Source organism: Chlorocebus sabaeus, chromosome 21 (genome assembly GCF_047675955.1).
Source record: "Chlorocebus sabaeus isolate Y175 chromosome 21, mChlSab1.0.hap1, whole genome shotgun sequence".
NCBI lineage: Eukaryota > Metazoa > Chordata > Mammalia > Primates > Cercopithecidae > Chlorocebus > Chlorocebus sabaeus.
In genome coordinates this window covers 34371466-34393901 of record NC_132924.1, presented here as the reverse complement: position 1 = coordinate 34393901, position 22436 = coordinate 34371466, and the positions used below count along the sequence as shown (strand labels likewise).

Here is a 22436-nt window from a genome sequence, read left to right as displayed (position 1 = left end):
TCAAGGTTTATATGGATTATAAAATGTATCAGTATTTCTTTTCTTTTTGTTGCTGAATAGCATCTCATCATATGGATATATCACATTTCATTTATCCATTCACCAGTTGAAAGATGTGCCAAATCTTTACCCCTGGAAGTGAGTCATAGGAACTAGAATTTCTCTTCCCCAAAGTGAGTCATAGAACCTAGAACTCCTCTCCCCAAAGCAAGCCATAAAACCTAGGAAGATCACTCTCGCTCTTCCCTTCTCCCTTAAAGACTCTCATTCCAGAGGGATCTTGCCCAATCCTCAAGGAAGGAATGCTACACAGAGAGGCCAAGAAGAATTTGAACACACAGGTCTTGCTGGGTTCCTCCTCTCCATCTATTACTATTAGATCATACCCTTTTAATCCAATCACATTTCTGCACGGCTGTCCATTCTTCATTAAACCTAAGCATAAAAATAAACAGTTTCCCTGGTTTTTGGATCTTTATTTCTGAAGGCTCCTATATCACATAAAACTTTGATTAAACAAACTGTTATGCTTTGTCTCGTTAACTCATCTTTTGCTACAGGAATGTTGGTTGTGATTCTTATGATGGATGAGGAAAGGTACCACACCTTCCCACCCCTACAGGGACATCTGAGTTGTTTCTATTTTTTGCATATTATACATACTACTGCTGCTGTGGACATTCATTTATAATTATGTGAGTGGACACACATTTTCATTTCTCTTATGTATACACATGTGAGTGGAATTGTTAGATGATGTGGTAGCTCTGTTTAACCATCTGAGGAACTATGAGGCTGTTCTTCAAAGTTGGTGTACCATTTTACATTCCTACCAGCAGTGTCTTGGGTGTTCTAATTTCTCTACATCCTCCCCAACACTAATCATTATCTGTCTTTGAGTCTAGCCATCCTACTGGGGTGTATCACATTGTGGTTTTGATTCGTATTTCTCTAACGGCTAGTGATACTGAGCATCTTTTCATGGACTTGTTGGCCATTTGTGTATCTTCTTAGAAGAAATGTTGATTCAAATTCATTGCCAATCTTTCAGTTGGATTGTCTTTTTATTACAGTAGTCCCCTCTTATCCACAGGGAATATGTTCCAAGACCCCCAGTGGATGCCTGAAACTGAGAAGAGTACTAAACCCTATATATACTATGCTTTTTCCTATGCATACATACCTGTGTTAAAGTTTAATTTATAAATTAGGCACAGTAAGAGATTCACAGTAACTAATAATAAATGGAACAATTATAAAAATATGCCGGCATCACTACAATTGCACTTTGGAGCCACTATTTAGTAAAACAAAGGTTACTTGAACACAAGCACTGCAATATTTTGACAGTTGATCTGATAATTAGGAAGGTTCCTAAGTGACTAATGGGTGGGTAGAAGACACAGCATGGATATGCTGGACAAAGGGATGCTTCACTTACCTGGTGAGGTGAAGCAGGGTGGCATGACATTTCATCACACTGCTCAGAATGGCCTGCAATTTAAAACTTATTAATTGCCTATTTCTGGAATTTTCTATTTAATATTTTCAGCCCATGGTTGACTGTGGGTAACTAAAACTGCAGAAAGCAAAACCATGGACAAGGAGGAACTACTGTATAGAATTGTAATTGATCTTTATATATTCTAGATACAAATCCCTTACCAGATGTGGGATTTATGAAATTTTCTGTAGGTTGTCTTTTTGCTTTTTTGATGGTGTCTTTTGGAGCATAAAAGTTGTAATTCTGATGAAGTCCAGTTCATCTGTTTTTTCTTGTCCTTGTGCTTCAATGTCATCTATATGTAAAAACCCATTGCTTAATCCAAGGTCACAAAGATTTACCCCTATATTTCTTCTCAGATTTTTATACTTGCAGCTCTTACACTTACGTTTTTGATCAATTTTGAGTTAATTTTGTATATGCTGTGAGGCAGGGGTTCAACTTCATTCTTTTGCATGTGAATATCCAATTTTCCAACATTATTTGTTGAAAAGACTGTTTTTTCCCCATGGAATTGTTTTGATACCTTTGTCAAGAAAATCAATTGACTAGAAATTCAGGGGATTATTTCTGGTCTCTCAGTTTTTAATTTTTTAATTTTTTTAATTTTTAACTGATCTATATAGCTATCCTTGGAGAATAACTCACTGTCTTGATTATTGTAGCTTTGTAGTGAGTTTTGAAGTTGGGATATGTGATACTCCAAGTTTTTCTTTATTTTCAAGGCTGTTTTGACAGAAGACATACAAATGGCCAACAGACATACGAAAAAATGGTCAACATCACTAATCATCAGAGAAATGCAGATCAAAACCACAATGGATATCACCTCACCCCAGTTGGAATGGTTGTTATCAAAAAAGACAAAAAATAATAATGAACTACTGTAGAGAAAATGGAATTGCTAGACACCGTTGGTGGGAATGTATTATGGAAAGTCATTATGGAAAAATAGTACGGAAGTTACTCAAAATATTAAAAATAGAACTACTATATGATCCAGCGCAATCCCATTACTGGGTATGTATCCAAAGGAAAGGAAGTCAGTATATCAAAGAGATAGCACTCCAATATTTACTACAGCACTATTCACAATATCTAAGATATGATATAACCTAAGTGTCCATCTACAGATGAATGGATAAAGGAAATTTTATACACACACACACACACACACACACACACACACACACACACTGAAATACTATTCAGCCATAAAACAGAATGAAATACTGTCATTGGCTAGGTGCAGTGGCTCATAACTACAATCTCAGCACTTTGGGAGGCCGAGGCAGGAGGATCACTTAAGCCTGGGAGCTGGAGAACAGCCTGGGCAACATAGTGAAACCTCATCTCTACTAAAATTAAAAATTAAAAAAAAAATTAGCCAAGTGTTGTGGCATGCACCTGTAGTCTCCAGCTACTTGGAAAGCTGAGATAGGAGGACTGCTTGAGCCCAGGAGTTTCAGGCTGCAGTGAGCCATGATTGCACCACTGCATTCCAGCCTGGGCAACAGAGTGAGATGCTGTCTCAAAAAATAAAAATAAAAGGAAGGGAGGGAGGGAGGATCGGAGGGAGGGAGGGAGGAAAAGAAAGACATTCTGTCATTTGCAGCAACATGAGTGAACCTAGAAGACATTAGGTTAAGTGAAATAAGCCTGGCACAGAAGGATAAAGATAAACACATTCTCATTCTTATGGTGGAATCTAAAAACATTGGTCTCATAGAAATAGAGAGTAAAACAGCAGTTACCAGAGAGTGAGGAAGGGGAGAAGAGGGATGGGCAGATGTTAGCTAACATCTAGCCAGTTACAGTTAGACAGAAATAATTAAGTTCTGGTGTTCTATTACACAGTAGAGTGATTGTAGCTAATAACAATATATTGTATATTTCAAGATAGCTAGAAGAGAGGGCTTTGAGTGCTATCACCACAAAGAAATAATAAATGTTTAAAATGATGGATATATGCTAATTATCCTGATTTTATCATTATGCAATGTCCACATGCATTGAAACATAACACTGTACCCCATTAATATGTACAATTTTATGTCATTTATAAATTTTAGAAGATAAAATAGAGATTGTTTTGTCTATTCTGTGTCCCTTACATTTTTTATGAATTTCAGGATCAGCTTATCAATTTCTACAAAGATGTCAGCAGGGATTTTGAAAAGGATGATGTTGAATCTGCAGATCAATTTGGGGAATATTGCCTTTCGATAGTAGCACATCTTCTAATCCATGAACATGTGATGCTTTCTGTTTATTTAGGTCTTCCTTAATTCCTTTCAGCATTATTTTGTAGTTTTCAGAGTATGAGTTTTGTGCTTCTTTTATTAAATTTACTGCTGTTTTATTTTATTTATTTATTTTTTTTGAGACAGAGTCTTGCTCTGTCACCAGGCTAGAGTGCAGTGGCGTGATCTCGGCTCACTGCAACCTCTTCCTCCCGGGTTCAACCGATTCTCCTGCCTCAGCCTTCTGAGTAGCTGGGACTATAGGCACATGCCACCACACCCGGCTAATTTTTGTATTTTTAGTATAGACGGGGTTTCACCATGTTGGCCGGCTGGTCTTGAACTCCTGACCTCGTGGTCTGCCTACCTTGGCCTCCCAAAGTGCTGGGATTACAGGCATGAGCCACCGCGCCTGGCCATTGTGTTATTTTAGGTACTATTATAAATGGAATTGTTTTCCTTTTTGTTTTTATTTATTTTTAGTTTTGGGGGATGGAGTCTCACTCTGTCACCCAGGCTGGAGTGCAGTTTTCTTAATATAATTTTTGCTTGCTCAATGCTACTGCACAGAAATACAATTGATTTTACTGAACTCATTTATTATTTCCAGTAGTTTTTAAATGGATTTCCTGGGATTTTCTATATATGAGATCATGTCACCTGTAAATAGAGATAGTTTTACTTCTTCATCTCCAATCTGCATATACTTTATTTCATTTTCTTGCCAAATTACCTTGGCTAGACCCTTCAGTACAATGGTGAATAGAAGAGGAAAGAATGGACATCCTTGTTTTGTTCCTAATCTTTGGGAGAAAACATTGTCTTCCACCGTTAAGTATGACACTCACTATGGGTTTTTCATAGTTATCTTTTATCAGGTTGAAGAAGTTCCCTTCTAACCTAGTTTGTTGAATGTTTTCATCATTAAAGGGTATTAGATTTTGTCAAATACTTTTTCTGTATTTGTTGAGCTGATGATGTGCTTTTTGTCCTTATTCTATTGATGTAGTATCAATAGAATCAACCCCAGTTGATTTTTGGATGTTAAACTAACTTTGCTTTATGAATCTGGGTGCTCCTGTATTGGGTGCATGTATATTTAGGATAGTTAGCTCTTCTTGTTGAATTGATCCCTTTACCATTATGCCTTCTTTGTCTCTTTTGATCTTTGTTGATATAAAGTCTGTTTTATCAGAGACTAGGATTCAACCCCTGCTTTGTTTTTGCTTTCAATTTGCTTGGTAGATGTTCCTCCATCCCTTTATTTTGAGCCTATGTGGGTCTCTGCACATGAGATGGGTCTCCTGAATGCAGCACACTGATAGGTTTTGGCCTTTTTTTTTTTTTTTTTTTTTTTTTGAAATCTGCATGTCTATTGTATTTCCATTAGAAAAATATTATCTGTGTTAAATTTTGGTCCACTTTCTTCTCCTTGACCTCAAATTTAAACACTTAAATTTTACTCAAGTAAGAGCAGAATCACATACCTGACATGAAAACTAAATCGTTCACATCATTAGTTTGAATTAGATATGTTCTTGATTATTTCTCAGGAATAATTACTCTTCTTTCCTATCTGTTATTTCTCTTTTATTTATTGAGTAACTATGTAATGGGTATCTCTTTCCTATATTCAGTAATACAGGTGTAATTTAAAACAGTAACTGGATCCCTTCTCTAATCTTCAATTCATGTTCAGTTCTCCCTATTATATGGTATTTCCATAATAACTTCAGATATTTTCATCAAGCTCACACTGTCATCAACTGTGAAAATTAAAAGGTTAATTAAGATGTTACATCAATTGTAAAAATTAAAATGTTAACAATTCCAGACTACAAAGCACTGGCCCACTTACAGTGATGCTGTTGTCAGAGGTCCTTGGACAGCTACTGCTTCAATTTCAATTTGGCTACCTTTGGGCAAAGCAGCAACTTGGTAAGCAGCTTTAGCAGGAAAATTACTCTTGAAATACTGTTTGTAGATTTCATTGACAGTATTGAAGTCATTTATGTCAGCCAGAAGAACAGTTGTTTTCACCACATTAGTGAAGTCACAGCCTGCAGCTTTCAGAATTTCACCCATGTTTTTAAGAGCTTGTTTAGCTTCTTCTGCTACCCCTCCTGACACAAGCTGTCCACTTGAAGGGTCCATGCCTATCTGTCCTGAAATGTAAATGGTCCTGTCGACTAACACAGCTTGACTGTAGGGTCCAATGACCCCTGGGGCTTTTGTGGTGCTGATCACCCTTTTGATCAAGGACGACATGGCTAAGTCTTCCCTCTTGCAGCCCCTTGAGGAGAAGAAGCCCTGGGTCTTGACTTTTTATCCAATTTGCCAGTCCGTGTCTTTTAATTGGGGCATTTAACCCATTTACATTTAAGATTAATATTGTTATGTGTGAATTTGATCCTGTCATTATGATGTTAGCTGGTTATTTTACCTGTTAATTGATGTAGTTTCTTCATAGCATCGATGGTCTTTACAATTTGGCATGTTTTTGCAGTGGCTGGTACCAGTTGTTCCTTCCCATGTTTAGTGCTTCCTTCAGGAGCTCTTGTAAGGCAGGCCTGGTGGTGACAAACTCTCTCAGCATTTGCTTGTCTGTAAAAGATTTTATTTCCCCTTCACTTATGAAGCTTAGTTTGGCTGGATATGAAATTCTGGGTTGAAAATCCTTTTCTTTAAGAATGCTGACTATTGGCCCCCACTCTCTTCCAGCTTGTAGGGTTTCTTCCAAGGGATCTGCTGTTAGTCTGATGGGCTTCCCTTTGTGGGTAACCCACCTTTCTCTCTGGATGCCCTTAACATCTTTCCCTTCATTTCAGCCTTGGTGAATCAGACAATTATGTGTCTTGGGGTTGCTCTTCTCAAGGAGTATCTTCATGGTGTTCTCTATATTTCCTGAATTTGAATGTTGGCCTGCCTTGCTAGGCTGGGGAAGTTCTCCTGGATAATATCCTGAAGAGTGTTTTCCAACTCGATTCCATTCTCCCCATCACTTTCAGGTACACCAGTCGAATCAATTTGGTCTTTTCACATAGTCCCATATTTCTTGGAGGCTTTGTTCATTTCTTTTTACTCTTTTTTCTTTAATCTTGTCTTCTCACTTTATTTTATTAATTTGATCTTCAATCACTGATATCCTTTCTTCCACTTGATTGGATCGTCTACTGAAGCTTGTGCATGCATCACAAAGTTCTTGTGCCATGGTTTTCAGCTCCATCAGTCATTTGAGGTCTTCTCTACACTGTTTATTCTAATCAGCCATTTGTCTAACCTTTTTTCAAGGTTTTCAGCTTCCTCACAGTGGGTTAGAACATGCTCCTTTAGCTTGGAGAAGTTTGTTATTAACAACCTTCTGAAGCCTACTTTTGTCTACTTGTCAAAGTCATTCTCTATCCAGCTTTGTTTTGTTGCTGGCAAGGAGCTGTGATCCTTTGGAGGAGAAGAGGTGCTCTGGTTTTTAGAATTTTCAGCTTTTCTGCTCTAGTTTCTCCCCATCTTTGTGGTTTTATCTACCTTTGGTCTTTCATGTTGGTGACCTACAGATGGGATTTTGGTGTGGTTGTCCTTTTTGTTGATGTTGCTGCTATTCATTTCTGTTTGTTAGTTTTCTTTCTAACAGTCAGGTCCCTCAACTGCAGGTCTGTTGGAGTTTGCTGGAGGACCACTCCAGATGCTGTTTGCCAGTGGAAGCTACAGAACAGCAAATATTGCTGATTGATCGTTTCTCTGGAAGCTTTGTCCCAGAGGGACACCCGCCTGTATGAGGTGTCAGTTGGCCCCTACTGGGAGGTGTCTCCCAGTTAGGCTATATTGGGGGTCAGGGACCCACTCAAGGAGGCAGTCTGTCCATTCTCAGAACTCTAATGCCATTCGCAGAACCACTGCTCTCTTCAGAGCTGTCAGACAGTGACGTTTAAGTCTGCAGAAGTTTCTGCTGCCTTTTGTTGAGGTGAGTTTATAGAGGCAGTAGGCCTTGCTGAGCTGCGGTGGGCTCTGCCCAGTTCGAGCTTCCGGGCCATTTTGTTTACCTACTCAAGCCTCAGCAATGGTGGATGCCCCTCCCCCTGCCAGGCTGCAGCCTTGGAGGTTGATCTCAAATTGCTGTGCTAGCAGTGAGCAAGGCTCCATGGGCATGGGACCCACTGAGCCAGGCATGGGAGAGAATCTTCTGGTCTGCTGATTGCTAAGACTGTGGGAAAAGCACAGTATTTGGGCAGGAGTGTCCCGTTTTTCCAGGTACAGTCTGTCACGGCTTCCCTTGGCTAGGAAAGGGAAATCCCCCAACCCCTTGTGCTTCCCAGGTGAGGCGATGCCCCACCCTGCTTCAGCTTGCCCTCCGTGGACTGCGCTCACTGTCCAACCAGTCCCAATGCGATGAACCAGGTACTTCAGTTGGAAATGCAGAAATCACCGTCTTCTGTATCAGTCATGCTGGGAGCTGCCCAGACCGAAGCTATTCCTATTCAGCCATCTTGGACCATCCAATGTTAAACCAGCTTTGCATCCCTAGGACAATCCCACTTGCGTGTAGTGTATAATTATTTTTCTATATTACCTATCCTAATATTTTGTCAAAGACTTTTGTGCCTGTATTCCAGGTGATACTGATACGTAATTTTTCTTTTCTTGCCATGTCTTTGTCTGATTTTGCCTTCAGAGTAATACTGGCCTCATGAGCGAGTTGGGAAGTCTTCCCTTCTCTTCCATTTTTTGGAAAAATGTGTGAAGAATTGGTGTCAATTCTTTTTAAAATATTTGGTAGAATTCATCAGTGAAGTCAACTGATCCTGGGCTGTTCTTTGTAGGAAGCTTTTTGATTACTAATTTAATTTCTACTTATTTTAGGTTTATTCACGTTTTCTATTTCTTCTCTGGTAAGTTTGGTTGTGTCTGTCTTTCCAGGAATATGTCCATTTGATCCAGGAATTTGTCCATTTGATCTCAGTTATCTAGTTTGTTGGCAACCAATTTTTTATAGTATTCCCTTATAATTTTTATTTCTGGAACATCAGCAGTAATGTCCCTCTTTCATTTTTGAGTTTATCTCTTTTTTTCCTGTTTAGTTTGGCTAAAAGTTTGTCAATTTTGTTGATCTTTTCAAAGAACTAACCTTCAGTTCTATTGATTTTTCTCTATTGTTTTTCTGTTCTCTATTTTACTAACTTCTGCACTAATCCTTGTTGCTGCCTTTTTTTCTGCTTGCTAACAAAGCTTTTTTGTCATATTAAAAAGAAGAAAAAATTACTTATCCAATATACTTTTGATGGTCATTCTGGTTATTTCCTGATTGAAGCTAGAGGCTATATGTATAAAGTTGTATGAACATTCTTTTACATATATTTATACGAACATGTATTTTTATTTCTCTTAAGTACCTAGGAGTGGAACAGGAATAGGGTAGATGTTTCAGTTTGTAGAAAACTGTCAGTTTTCCAAAGTAGTTGTGCCATGTTATATTTCAACTAGCACTCTGTGAAAATCACCACATCCTCCCAACATCTGGTATTGTCAGTCTTTTTCCTTTTAGCATTATGGTGGGAGTATAATGGTATCTGGTGTTTTAGTTTGCATTTCCCTGATAACTAATGAGACTGATCATCTTTTCACTTCTCTCAAAGTAACTAATCAAACTTTCATCCCCTTTTCTGTTGACTTGTCTCCTTTTGTCTTACTGATTTGAGTTCTTAATATATTTTTTATATATATGTCTTTTGTTGAATAAATTACAGGACCTTCATACAATGAATTACTCTAGAGTAATCAAAGTCAATTAACTATTGCTACATACACTTATGTGTATAAACTCACAGACATAATATTGAGAAAAAGAAGCTTTCAAAAAAGAGTACATACTTTTGCATAAAGCTCAAAACCGGGCAAAACCAATCTACTATATTGAAAGTCTAGTGAGTGGTCCCTATAATTGGGTAATAACTAGGAAGGGGGCATATGGGGACCCCTGGGTATCCTGGTAACATTGTATTTCTTCAGCTGTACACAGGTTACACAGGTGAGTTCACTTGTGAAAATCTATTGATATGCCACATTGCAATTTATGCATTTTTCTGAATGTTACATCTGAGCAAAATATTTTTAAAAAAGGAAAATTGAATGAGTTCTTGAAAAAAATCTGTTAATTATCACGATATTTGTTAGCAGATTCTCTGTATATGATGTATTTCTAACACTGTATTAAGGTGGGGGTTTTTGTATTAAATGCTTTCCTTGTTCATTCTTTATATTGTAAGCCTAAAAATTTCATTCATAGGTCAATAACAGCTTAACTTTTCCTTTGCTCTGGACTGCAGACATCTTGGCAAATAACACAATCTGAGTTCCCAAGGGCTATACCAATTTTAAAATCTGCTGCTTCCCCATCAATCCCATAATGCTGAATACAGTGCTCATACAATGAAATGCCACAGCTAACACTGCTCTAGCTGTCCCCTTAGGAATTCATTGTAAAAGGGTTTCACTGTACTTTGTAAAGCAATTTGGAATCCTTCATGATGAAAGGTTCTATATAAAGAAGGTAATATAATGGACTTGGCTTTCAACTTATTTCATTTAAGCCTTAACAGAAACATGAATCTACTATATTAGCATCATAAACCAATAGGTGCTATATAAATGCTGAATAGAAATATTCTGGGTGAATTAAATTGCGAATATAACCATGTATTAGCTAAGTGCTTTACCAAGTATTATGCAAATACTGATTAATAAGGCAATTATACTCAATTAAAATAATAATAATGCTACATTCTCCTATATTCTCCCAATTCTCTGAGCACCCATTGACTTAGTTATTTTGCGTGTGTCTGCCACCCAAATCTCAAGCCTAAATGCAAACTCACATGAGATGTCCCTTTGGAAGGAAACAGTCTTCCCCATGGGTTGGTACCAAACACAAACTTCGGCGAGTGTATGTCAAGGGGGCGGGTAAAGGAAGTCCCTCTAATACACGTGATTGACATGCTTTTAAAAAGTCCATAATATTCAAAAACAATACTGCCGGTATTTTACACAGGTATTCTGTGTAATACTGCCCAGAGTTACTTTTTTGCTTCTTAGCATTTCTTTGGAGACCAGATACTCCCGTGCTTCCAACATTATAATCACCAGGCACTAGCCATGTCATAGAACAGTTGCTATGCTTCACCCCAAAGACAGTGATGACCAGAAATGCGTGATGCAACCCCTACATGAGGTTTAAAATGTTACTGGAATGCTTTTGACGAAAAGTGTGTTAACATGAATCATTATCATCATCATCACTGTTCTTTTAAAAATTTCATCTTTCAGGACTGAGAGATGATTCCTACATCTGTAGGAGCTGCACTTTAGTTTGTGTGTGTGTGTGTTTGTGAGTCTAGATTTACAGAGAAATGTATTTATGGAAAAATGTGTTAAATCTGCAGCTGTTAGTTTTGCAGGTATGTCAGATGAAGTACTCAACTTGATGGGTAAAAAATGGCATTTCTATCTCAACCTCTCATTTACTGTGCCTTACTGTGATGGGACAGGGCACAGCAGGGTCTGGTTAGAAATCAATTTTCTTGCAGTTCTAGCCTTCTGTACAAAAATAATATAAATCCAATCCGATTGTACAAAGTTTCAAATTTCACTTTGAATGGTCACAAATTTGAAAATGAAGAGAAGAGGGACTGCTAGACTGGAGAGGCTGCTAAAGAGAGGATGGTGACCAACTGTTGACAGTGTCACTGAAGATGGGGCCTGGCTTAACTGAATCAGGAGGTTGTGAGGGTTTATATCCCTGAAAGGAGTTGCAATGAAACATGCAAGTCCCTCATCTCAAGGAAAGCATAGAATGAACCCTATTCTTGTCTCTATTCCTTTGGGTTGCAACATCACAGATATTCTGTGCACAAAGATTCTTAAGAGTAGTCTAGCCAGGTGGAGTGGCTCACACCTGTAATCCCAGCACTTTGGGAGGCCGAAGTGGGTGGATCACCCGAGGTCAGGAGTTCAAGATCAGCCTGGCCAATGTGGTGAAACTCCGTCTCTACTAAAAATACAAAAATTAGCCAGGTGTGGTGGCACATGCCTGTAATCGCAGCTACTCGGGAGGCTGAGGCAGGAGAATCACTTGAACCCAGGAGGCTGAGGTTGCGGTGAGCCGAGATCATGTCATTGCACTCCAGCCTGGGCGACAGAGTGAGACTGTATGTCAAAAAAAGAAGAGGGTTTCAAAGCTCCTGTAGCTGTGGAACACTTTGTTCAAGGAACCTTTAACATGAAACCTCAAAGAGAAAACAAAAGCCCCAGGATCCTCTCAGGCCTCCTTTCGTTTTCCTCCAGCTCTGCACAGGGGCCCTCCCAGCTTATTGTCACTGCTCTATTTTTGTGGAATCAAAATCCACAAGGTGAGGCCATTGTTAGACTCCCAAAATCTTCAGTGAGCTTCATGAAGCAGATGAGATCTAAAGCAGGGCTCTGTCCTGGGGGATGAGGTGGGACAACTTCAGGCACATCAAAAAGAAAGAAATGAAACACAGGGAATGAGTTTCCTACAAGTCACTGGAGGGGCTGGAGGAATGAGTCATGGTGTCGCTAGGCTAGATGATTGGCTTCAAGGTCACATCACAGCAACTATGATGAAGAGGTCAGGAAACTGCCGGAAACTGAACTGCCTCTGCTCTGGCTGCTGCCACAGTCATCCTACACCCAAGAAACTGTTAGAGACCAGCTGCTGCCAACAGTGCTTGCTCGTCAGGCAGCACTGCTGCAGGAAGATGGCCTCTGCTTCTCTTTTTCTAATCTTTATGCAAGGGCATCTCACTGCAGAATCTAAATCACATCCAGAACCATAGTCTAGGAGTCTGAGAGTTTAGCTATCAGCCTTCCAGCTCCATGAGAGGAGACAGAACTAGGTGGATCTCAGTGGATCTGGCACAGAACAATTGGGGAAGAGGCAATGCTTGTGAAGAGCCTGAGTGAAAGTGGTGCCAAAGCAAACTGGAGGTGAATTCTGGAAGTGGAGAGCTTTAGTCCTGCTGTGAAAACAACAAGAAACCCCAGCGGCCTTCAATGAATAAATGGAAGGCATAGAATCTCCTTCCATAGCAAGTTAAAAATGAGGTCAGGTACGGTGGCTCACACCTGTAATCCTAGCACTTTGGGGGGCCAAGATGGGAGGATCACTTGAGGCCATGAGTTCAAGACCAGCCTGGGAAACACAGCAAAACCTTCTGAAAAAAATATTAGCCAGGCATAGTGGCAGGCACCTGTAATCTCAGCTGTTTGAGAGGTTGAGGCAGGAAGATCCCTTGAGCCCAGGAGTTTGAGGCTGCAGTGAGCTATGATCATGACACTGCACTCCAGCCCGGGCAATTGAGCAAGACTGTGTCCAAAAAAAAGAAAAAAAAAAAAAAGAAAGAAAGAAAAGAAAAAGTAAAGAATAGCTCAGGCCATCATTTTTAGAATCATTTGAGATGAAGTCTTTGATTTCTTTCCTATTTTTGTAACATAAGAAACTTACATTCATTGTAAAAAATACTAGAAAATGCATTCACTCAAAAAGAAATAAAAAAAACCACCCATAATCCCACCATTCATGGATAATCACCATATTGGTGACTCTCCTTCCCTCCAGATATTCTAGGGTTAATTTACTATCATATCATTGTTTTAAACTTTTTAAAAATTATGAACAATGCCATCCAGTGGCATTGTCAATGTTAACAGCCACACTGTTGACAGCATTCTGTTATAGAGATGTCTCATACTTTAATAAAACCTTTGAAGTCCCCATTTTGTTGGACATGCCAATATGCTAGATTAACAGTGATGGAATGGATAGAAAAGGCAATATTGCAGAGGAGATTTGAATTGGGAGGTGCTTAAAGCTAAAGTATTAATGAGATGGGAGGATGCAGGAAAATTCACAATCTTTGAAGCTAGAAGGAACTTAGAGGTCATTCTCACCCACCTTCCTCATTTAAGGGATGAGGGCAACTGCAGCCACATCACACTCTTTATCCCACGCTCTCCAGTCCTCATTCTTCATATTTCTTTATTCTGTCCTCAGCCATGTGTATGATTCTTGTTAAAACTCCAATCTAAACAGCAACTCACAGAAAATATGACTTAAAGAATAAGAACAACAAAAAGTCCAAGTCATAATAATTCCATTCCATTCATTCCTTTCACCTAGCATTTATTGAGAGATTGCTCTGTGGCTGATATAGTGCTATGAGGGAGGGGTTTAAAAATCCAACACAGACCCAACCCTCCACACACTCACTATCTTAAAAAGAAGATGAGAAGAAATCTTTCAGTCACATTGAGGTGCCTGCTTTTCCTGTATGTGGGAATGGCCCTGGGACCCAGACAATTACTTCCATGATTTTTTCCTTCTTGGGCTTTGGTTGTAAAGAAGCAGGAAAGTGAGAAAGGAGGATGTATGGTTTTATATCTTCCAGTACAAGAACACTTAAGACAAGATCTCTAATATTTCTCTTGTCAGACATCCCCATCTTTTTATTTTTTAATAAAGCAAAAGGCAGTTGTGCCTTGTGGTTTGTAGCAAGAGTTCATTATCAGAGGAATGCTTGGCTTTTAAATGGTGTTAACACTGAAATCCTCTTCTCTTGTCTTTTCCTAGTTAGGATTTCCTCATCTTGATCCTCTCTCCTCACATATTGATCACACATTGCATGCTTCAAAGTGTTCACTGAATCATTCCACTTTTTCCAAGAGAATAGCTAACTCTTAACATGCTGCAGGTTTCCTATTACACTTCCTTTGCATTAAAACACGTCTTGCAAGAGTAAATCTGCCCATAAAGAAACCACTCGGACCAAAAAGCCTTTGTACACATTCTCCCAAATGGAGCTGGACTGTTGGCAGGGACGATGTAGCAATAGCATCCACACACTGTCTGGGGTTCCTGGACCCATATATCGTCCCATTTGAATGGAAACAAAGCCTCTGCCCGTCACTCCCTCACACTTGACTTGCACCTTCTAAGGTCTCAGCCACACGCATCCGAAGCTGTCAGGGATTATTCATTCTACAAATGGTTTAAGATGTGGTCATTTTACTCTGTTGTTCTTGTATTCCTTCTGTTTGACAATTTGTAGCTTTTAATTTGGGGGACAGAGTAATAACTCTTAGGCAGATGGTTGTAATTGGTCCCCAGGGGTGTACTTGGGGAGGGAAGTTGGATGGGACTCTCACCAAGGTCCAGGACTCTGTGACTCACTCGGCTTGATTCCAGGCCAGGAGTGAGGTTGCTGATTGCTTCTAACCTGTTCTTCGGCAAGTAGTAAATGTCAATTGATCTTTCTTCATATGGTAGGGATGATATCCATATAAGAGAACATGAAAAATAGTACGTGTTAAAATGCATTCTCAGCAGCCAAACCCATGCGTGCTTAGAATTAAGTTGTTGCATCCAGTCCATTTGTCATTCTTTTTATGTCCAAGTTTTGGTAACAGAATGTTTTCGAATAGTTTACATTTCTCTTGGGACATCTTCCCTAACCAAATGTCATACTAGTGTTAGGCTGGAGTTATTCGGATTGCTCAATTCTTATTGTTTCCAACAAGATTTAGGCCATTTCTGTGAGCAGAATTCTGCATTGAAGATAATGGGCTTTTCATGCCTGTCCATAAGGAGAAAAATTATTAGATCAGTGGGAATTTTACAGAGTACATTATTGAATTCTTGGACATTAAAAACTTCAGCTACTTGGAACACACACATGGCAGAAACAAACTGCAACTGACATTCAAAAACACACCTGATGGAAATATTAAGGTTGATGTTTTTCTTAATATTATCCTATGTAACGTCTAGTGTTCTCTAAGGAAATTATATTTATTAGGCCTTTCTTTTTTCTTCTAGACTCTTTTATTATACTGCAAAATATCTTTATTTTCTGGTTATGAAGTAGTAGATCTTCACTGTAGAAAATTTGAAACATACGGAAAATATAAAGAAAATTTTTAAAGTATCTATGATTCTTCAATCTTGGGGTCTTATTTATTTATTTAGAGACATAGTCTTGCCCTGTTGCCCAGGCCGGACTGCAATGGCGTGATCTCAGCTCACTGCAACCTCTGCCTCCCGGGTTCAAGCAATTCTCCTGGCTCAGCCTCCCACATAGCTGGGATTAGAGACATGTGCCACAACGCCCAGCTAATTTTTGTGTTTTTAGTAGAGACGGGGTTTCACCATGTTGGCCAGGCTGGTCTTGAACTCCTGACCTCGTGATCTGCCCACCTCGGCCTCCCAAAGTGCTGGGATTACAGGCGTGAGCCACTGGGCCTGGCTGGGGTGTTTATTTTTAAAAAGCCAACAGTGAACATTAATTGAAATCTTATTAAATGTTAAACACTTTTTTCTGAATTAAAGATTTCCTGATTTAAACCCTGATTCGTTCTTCTGCTAAGGATCTTGCTCTAGTGTCAAAGCTCCCTGACGCCACACTTCAAATGAAGCTTAGTTCTAGAATGACTCCTTTTCAGATAAGTGGACAATAAGTTGTGGGCAAAGGTTTAGCCTGGGTCATCTCACTGGGGTCTTGGTGAAATCACTATTTCCTTTTTAATGTAATATTCTGTGAATAAAATCAAGATTAGAACAATGCTTGCAATTAAAGGGATTACTCAGTAGTAATAAGATAATTAGAAAATGAAGTATCAGCCCCAGCTGCAAGGAAGTATGGGGATGTGAGTATTTTGAGTAGGACACATTGCTGCTCTAGATAAAATGTTTCTGAAATGGAAGGTGAAAAGGGAGTAATAACTAGTAGGCTGCTAGCTGTGCCTGCCACAGAGATTCTCACAGAGCCACTTAGAACAATTCGGGACACTAACCTAAAACTTCTAGCCATACATCCCATGAGTTGTGAGCTACAGAGGAGTTATTATGCCCACTTTTCCATATAAACCTGAAACCAAGTCAACAAAATAGTTATGTTTTAGAATTGTTCAACACAGGTAGTGAAAGATAAAGTAATAGCTTCACAGAGCACATGGAATTTTACTGAACCAAGTCATGTAGATGTACTTATGGCTGAATTCACCTTCTATCTTCAGTAGGCTTTTAAAAGCCAAGTCTCTGGAAGCATGTCAAGAAATGTTTGTTCTATGATGGGTGCGATGGCTCACATCTGTAATCCCAGCACTTTGGCAAAAGGATCGCTTGAGCCCAGGAGTTCAAAACTAGCCCAGGCAACATAGCAAGACCTCATCTGTACAAAAGATTTTAAAAACTAGGCAGCTTGAGTGGCCAGGGCAAGATGGGTCAAAGTCAGAGTGGTGGTGATGGTCTTGGAGCTGGCAAGAAGGATGACAAGGACAAGAAAAAGAAATATGAACCTCCTATACCAGCTAGAGTAAGGAAGAAGAAGAAAACCAAGGGATCAGATGCTGCCAGCAAACTGCCACTGATGACACCTCACACTCAGTGTGGGTTAAAATGATTGAAAGTTGGAATTAAAGACTGTCTTCTCATGAAGGAAGAATTCATTAGAAATCAGGAACAAATGAAACTATTAGAAGGAAAGCAAGAGGAGGAAAGATCAAAAGTGGATGATCTGAGGGGAGCCTGATGTCAGTAGGAACCTTAGAAGAGAGTATTGAAGACAATCACGCCATCATGTCTACATCTGTGGGCTCAGAGCCCTACGTCAGCATTCTTTGATTTGTAGACAAGGATCTGCTGGAACCTGGCTGCTCAGTTCCTGCTCAACCACAAGGTGCATGCCGTGATATGGGTTGCTGATGGATGACACGGATCCCCTAGTCACAATGATGAAGACGGAAAAGACCCCCCAGGAGACCTATGCTGATATTGGGGGATTGGACGGCCAAATTCAGGAAATTAAGGAATCCATTCTGAATATTATGAAGAGATGGGTATAAAGCCCCCTAAGGGGGTCATTCACTATGGTCCACCTGGCACAGGTGAAACCTTGTTAACCAAGGCAGTAGCAAACCACAGCTTAGTCACTCTCTTGCAAGTGATCAGCTCTGAATTTATTAAGAAATACCTATGTAATGGGCCCAAACTCACATGGGAATTGTTTCTAGTTGCTGAAAAACATGCACCTTCCATCATGTTTATTGATGAAATTGATGCTATTGGGACAAAAGATACGACTCAAATTCTGGTAGTGAGAGAGAAATTCAGCAAGTAATGTTGGAAATGTTGAACCAGTTGGATGGATTTGATTCAAGGGGACATGTGAAAGTTATCATATCCACAAGCTGAGTAGAAACTTTGGATCTAGCACTTATCAGACCAGGCTACATTGACAGGAAGCTCGAGTTCCCCCTGCCTGATGAAAAGACTAAGAAGGGCATCTTTCAGATGCACACAAGCAGCATGACACTGGCCAATGATGTAACCCTGGAACAACTTGACACTTGACATCAAGGCAATTTGCACAGAAGCTAGTCTGATGGCCTTAAGAGAACATGGAATGAAAGTAACAATGAAAACTTCAAAAAATCTCAAGAAAATGTTCTTTATAAAGAACAAGAAGACACCCCCAAGGGGCTCTGTCTCTAGTGAACCACAGTTGCCATCAGCAAAATGGCTGGGAGATTTCCCAAGCCCTCGAAGGGATGAGGTTGGGGGAGTTGCCCAGAGGAATTCGTGTTCCAGTTTATTTTTATTAACAACACATCCTGTGAGTTTTTTGGAGTATGATGTGTAAGATATCCACTGGGCTGCCTTTGTCTGTCGGTCACTGTGCAACACTCTGCTTCCCAATAAACTGTGCTTTTTCTTTCTCTCTCTCTACACACAGACACGAACTAAAAACCAGAAATGTTTGTTCTAGAACCAGTAGTTTTTCATATAAGCAATTGCTAGCCAGAAAAATATGCCCTGGCTAACAAACATCAGGTAGGAAAAAATAAACCTATTTATTTAACAGATTTTTGTTTTGGTGTGACTTAGTTCCATAGGTTTGTGTATAGCAATGACTTTAATCTTCTAAGACATCATTGATGTAATGCACTTCAAATATATGTTGATACCAAAATTATCTATAAATCTAAATTTCTATGACTTTTTCTTAGGCTTTTATCTTCCCATTCAAATTTTGAAAGTAAAGGCATTCTCCAGCTTATATTCACAACCTTAACCCAACTCTACGTTGAAGAACTTGTTAATTCTTCATAACTTTCCCATTCTTCACCTTCTGTCTCCATTTATCACATGCATCCACTCACACTAGCCTATGGATTGGGTGAAGTTTAGAAGCATAAAGGAGATATTATTTGGAACAAGGTGTTGTTTTATTGCAGTCTTACCCTTTCCTACTCTTCAAGTGAGTGACTAATTCCTCGGAATTTCTAAGATTTGGGTTTAAAACTGCACTGTCTCTAGGCTGTACCTATTATTGAATGAGATAACTACCCTTGCAGAGGTGCATAGAGTTGTTCTGATGGTAAAGCACATTCATTTGCGACCACTGCTGCACACAATGAAGGAAATGCAACTTCTGTCCTCCTGGGAGAAGCCACTTAGGCAAGAAAATAAATAAGAGGATTTTGATTATATTTGGAACTCTTAAGCTTGTGCTCAGGGAGGCTCCATCTTTAAACTCTTGTCATTTCATGTTTACACAAAAATTATAATGGAAAAAATAGGCTTATCGTTCTCTGTACAAGCATTGCACGTTTTAAAAATGTATCCATGTTTTATTGGGGTAATGCCAGCCACAATCACACGTGTTTGTTATTGCATCTCATTGTATGAGACAACAAATGAAAAGGGCTCAGCACGGTCTCTGGCACAGTGTGGACCAGGAGAAATGTCCTTTTTCTTCCATTCTCTCTCTTTTGTATGTATCTTATTGCCCCTACTTCTTGTTAGAAGTTATTCTGAAGAGAATGCAGAATTCCAGGTATCTGAGCCAGATACAGCTGTCAGAGCCAACAAACATAGCGCTCTGCTATTGGACAAATTCTTCTAGTTCCCACTATTTTCTGTGTACATCATGTCTCTTCATTGGTGAGTGCAAAGACTCCATGTTCAAACTGCCTGTTCTTCCCCTATCTGCCAAAATTAATTCAGCAAACGGAGTACCAGTCTAGCTGGGGGAGAGATGTGTACCTGGATAATAACAATATTATTATTACTAAATAACACTATTTAATAATAATACTGTGTGCCAGGCACCAGGTGCAAATACTATAATAACTGTTACTACTGTATTTATTGAGCACTTATTATATGCTAAACATTGTGCTAAATGTTTTTACACATGGCAGAGAATTATTCACTAAATGGGCCCAAAGAAGTAGGCTTTAATCTGGAAGCTTCCTAATTTATCTCCTTCAAACACAGTCTATCAGAAATTGGACAATATTAGATGCCTGTCTCTCCCGGTCACTTTCAGCTATTAAAACAGTCCTGGCCAGGCTTTGTGGCTCATGCCTGTAATCCCAGCACTTTGGGAGGCTGAGGCATGAGGATTACTTGAGCCCAGGAGTTTGAGGCTGCAGTGAGCTAAGATCATGCCACTGCACTCCAGCCTGGATGACAGAATGATACCCAGCCTCTACAAATAGAAATAAAACAGTCCTAATTGCAGACATGATAAGGTCCAAGTCATCCTAAAACAAAACTTCAGACTCATATCCAGTTTAGATCTGCCTGAGTCCCTGACAGTTTCCCAGTTGCCTTCTGTAATCCCCATGAAGACCAGCTGCTCCTGACTTCCATGAGCCACTCCTATACCTGTTTAATAGTCTCCTGTCTTTATTTGAGCAAGCTGGCAACCTTACAACCAACTAGTCAATCCCTGACTAGAAGAAGATGGACAGTACATTCTCAGCAGAGATTTTGAAAAAAAAGACACTTTGGCTACTGCCACCTCAACCCTGGCTACTGCCCTGTCATTCTGTCAGGAATCAGCTGCCTTTCTCTGCCTTTGCACCTTGAAACTTTCATGTGTTGTGGTTTCATGATTTTTAACTAACATCTTTATTTGTGTAAAGACACCAGGCACAGTGGTGCATGACTGGCGTACCAGCTACGCTGGTACGATCGCTTGAGCCCGGGAGTTTGAGGTTGCAGTGAGCTATGATCTCACCACTGCAATCCAGCCTAAGTGACAGAGCAAGAGCTTGTCTCTAATAAATAAATAAATAAATATTTTATATATATAGGGGGCGGGTTGCAGGAAGGTATTTTAGAAAAGGCTTTGCCATATATCATGAGGGAGGTTTCTGCCTTCTCCCCTCCAGTGAAGTAGGGCCCCCATGGGGCTACCTGGTAAACTTAATATGTAAGCCCTATGAAGTGCAGTGAAGCTCTAGCCTCCTCTTGCAAAGTCTGCTAGGGTCATGCTTGCTGAATCCCTTTGTGAATCCAGAGGGACGTTTCTTGTTCCACTCTTTCAAATACAGAGTTCCTTTCCCCCTATGTCTCCATTTGGAAATTCAGTCAAAACCTAAGTCAACAGGATATGTCCCCCTGTACATTGTGTTACGTAAACATTGGATATAATCCTCACAATAGCCTTCTGAGGGAGAGAATAAGATCCTTGCTTTACAAATGAGGAAGTGTAGGGAGATGAAATACCTTGTTCTAGATCACATGTTTAGTGATGCTAATACAGGATTAAAACCCAGGCCGGTCTGATTCTGAAGCCTATCCTTTCCACCATATCCTGGCAGAGAAGAGGGCAAAAAAAAGGTTGGAAAAGGTTGGTGCAAAAGTAATTGTGGTTTTTGCAATTACTTTTTAAAAAAATGGCCTCCCAGCACTTTGGGAGGCCGAGACGGGCGGATCACGAGGTCAGGAGATCGAGACCATCCTGGCTAACACGGTGAAACCCCATCTCTACTAAAAAAATACAAAAAACTAGCCGGGCGAGGTGGCGGGCGCCTGTAGTCCCAGCTACTTGGGAGGCTGAGGCAGGAGAATGGCATAAACCCGGGAGGCGGAGATTGCAGTGAGCCGAGATCGCGCCACTGCACTCCAGCCTGGGCGACACAGCGAGACTCCGTCTCAAAAAAAAAAAAAAAGGCCAAAACTGTCATTACTTTTGCACCAACTTAATAGCTAAGTGTGAGCAGTGTCCTCAGGGGGAACCAGCAATGTCTGCGCTCTGTGGACAGGGTGCTCCTGGCCAGCTGGCATGGAGGGAGTCCAAGGGGGATGGTAGGTGATGGGTCTGCAGAGGTGAGATCTGGCCAGACCATGAAGGACCTTGGATGTAGGAGGTGCATGTAAAAAATGGTAGGGAAGTCGGACTCTGCCACAGGTAACTGGGGGTCATTCAAGTTTGGAGCCAGTAAAGGATTCCTTCATCTCTGCTTCAGAGATTGCCCAGGTGGCCACGTGCAAGCAAGTAGGAGGGGAGCAAGGTTGCAAGTGGAAGCGAATTGCAGATCCTGATTGGATGTAGTAAGAGTCCAAGTAGGCAGTGAGTGCCACAGGGATAGGGAAGGATGGACTGGGCTAGGAGAAAAAACAGTGGCCTGCAGTGCCCACTAGTTCTTCCCAGACACAGACAAAATTGAGACCGGAACAGGAAACGAGTGTGGGTGCTAATAGTGTGGGTGTCCCCAGATAAAACGGCCCTAAGGGTGTCTCCAGCGAACCCAGCCCAGCTGGCACACAGGACGACAGAGAGGTGCTGAGTTCTGCAAAGGCGAGTTAAGTGCTCAGCCAAATGCATTCCTGC

General features: G+C 40.2%; 3 pseudogenes; 1 reads left to right on the top strand and 2 right to left on the bottom strand.

Annotated features, from left to right (window-relative positions):
• Nucleotides 1-5089: 5089 nt before the first annotated feature.
• Nucleotides 5090-6050, bottom strand: LOC103226306 (2-iminobutanoate/2-iminopropanoate deaminase pseudogene; annotated as a pseudogene).
• An 8041-nt stretch (nucleotides 6051-14091) lies between these two features.
• The window catches only part of LOC103226309 (coiled-coil domain-containing protein 86 pseudogene), a 48156-nt pseudogene continuing 39811 nt past the window's right edge, over nucleotides 14092-22436 (bottom strand).
• On the top strand, nucleotides 15276-21661 carry LOC140709651 (26S proteasome regulatory subunit 4 pseudogene; annotated as a pseudogene).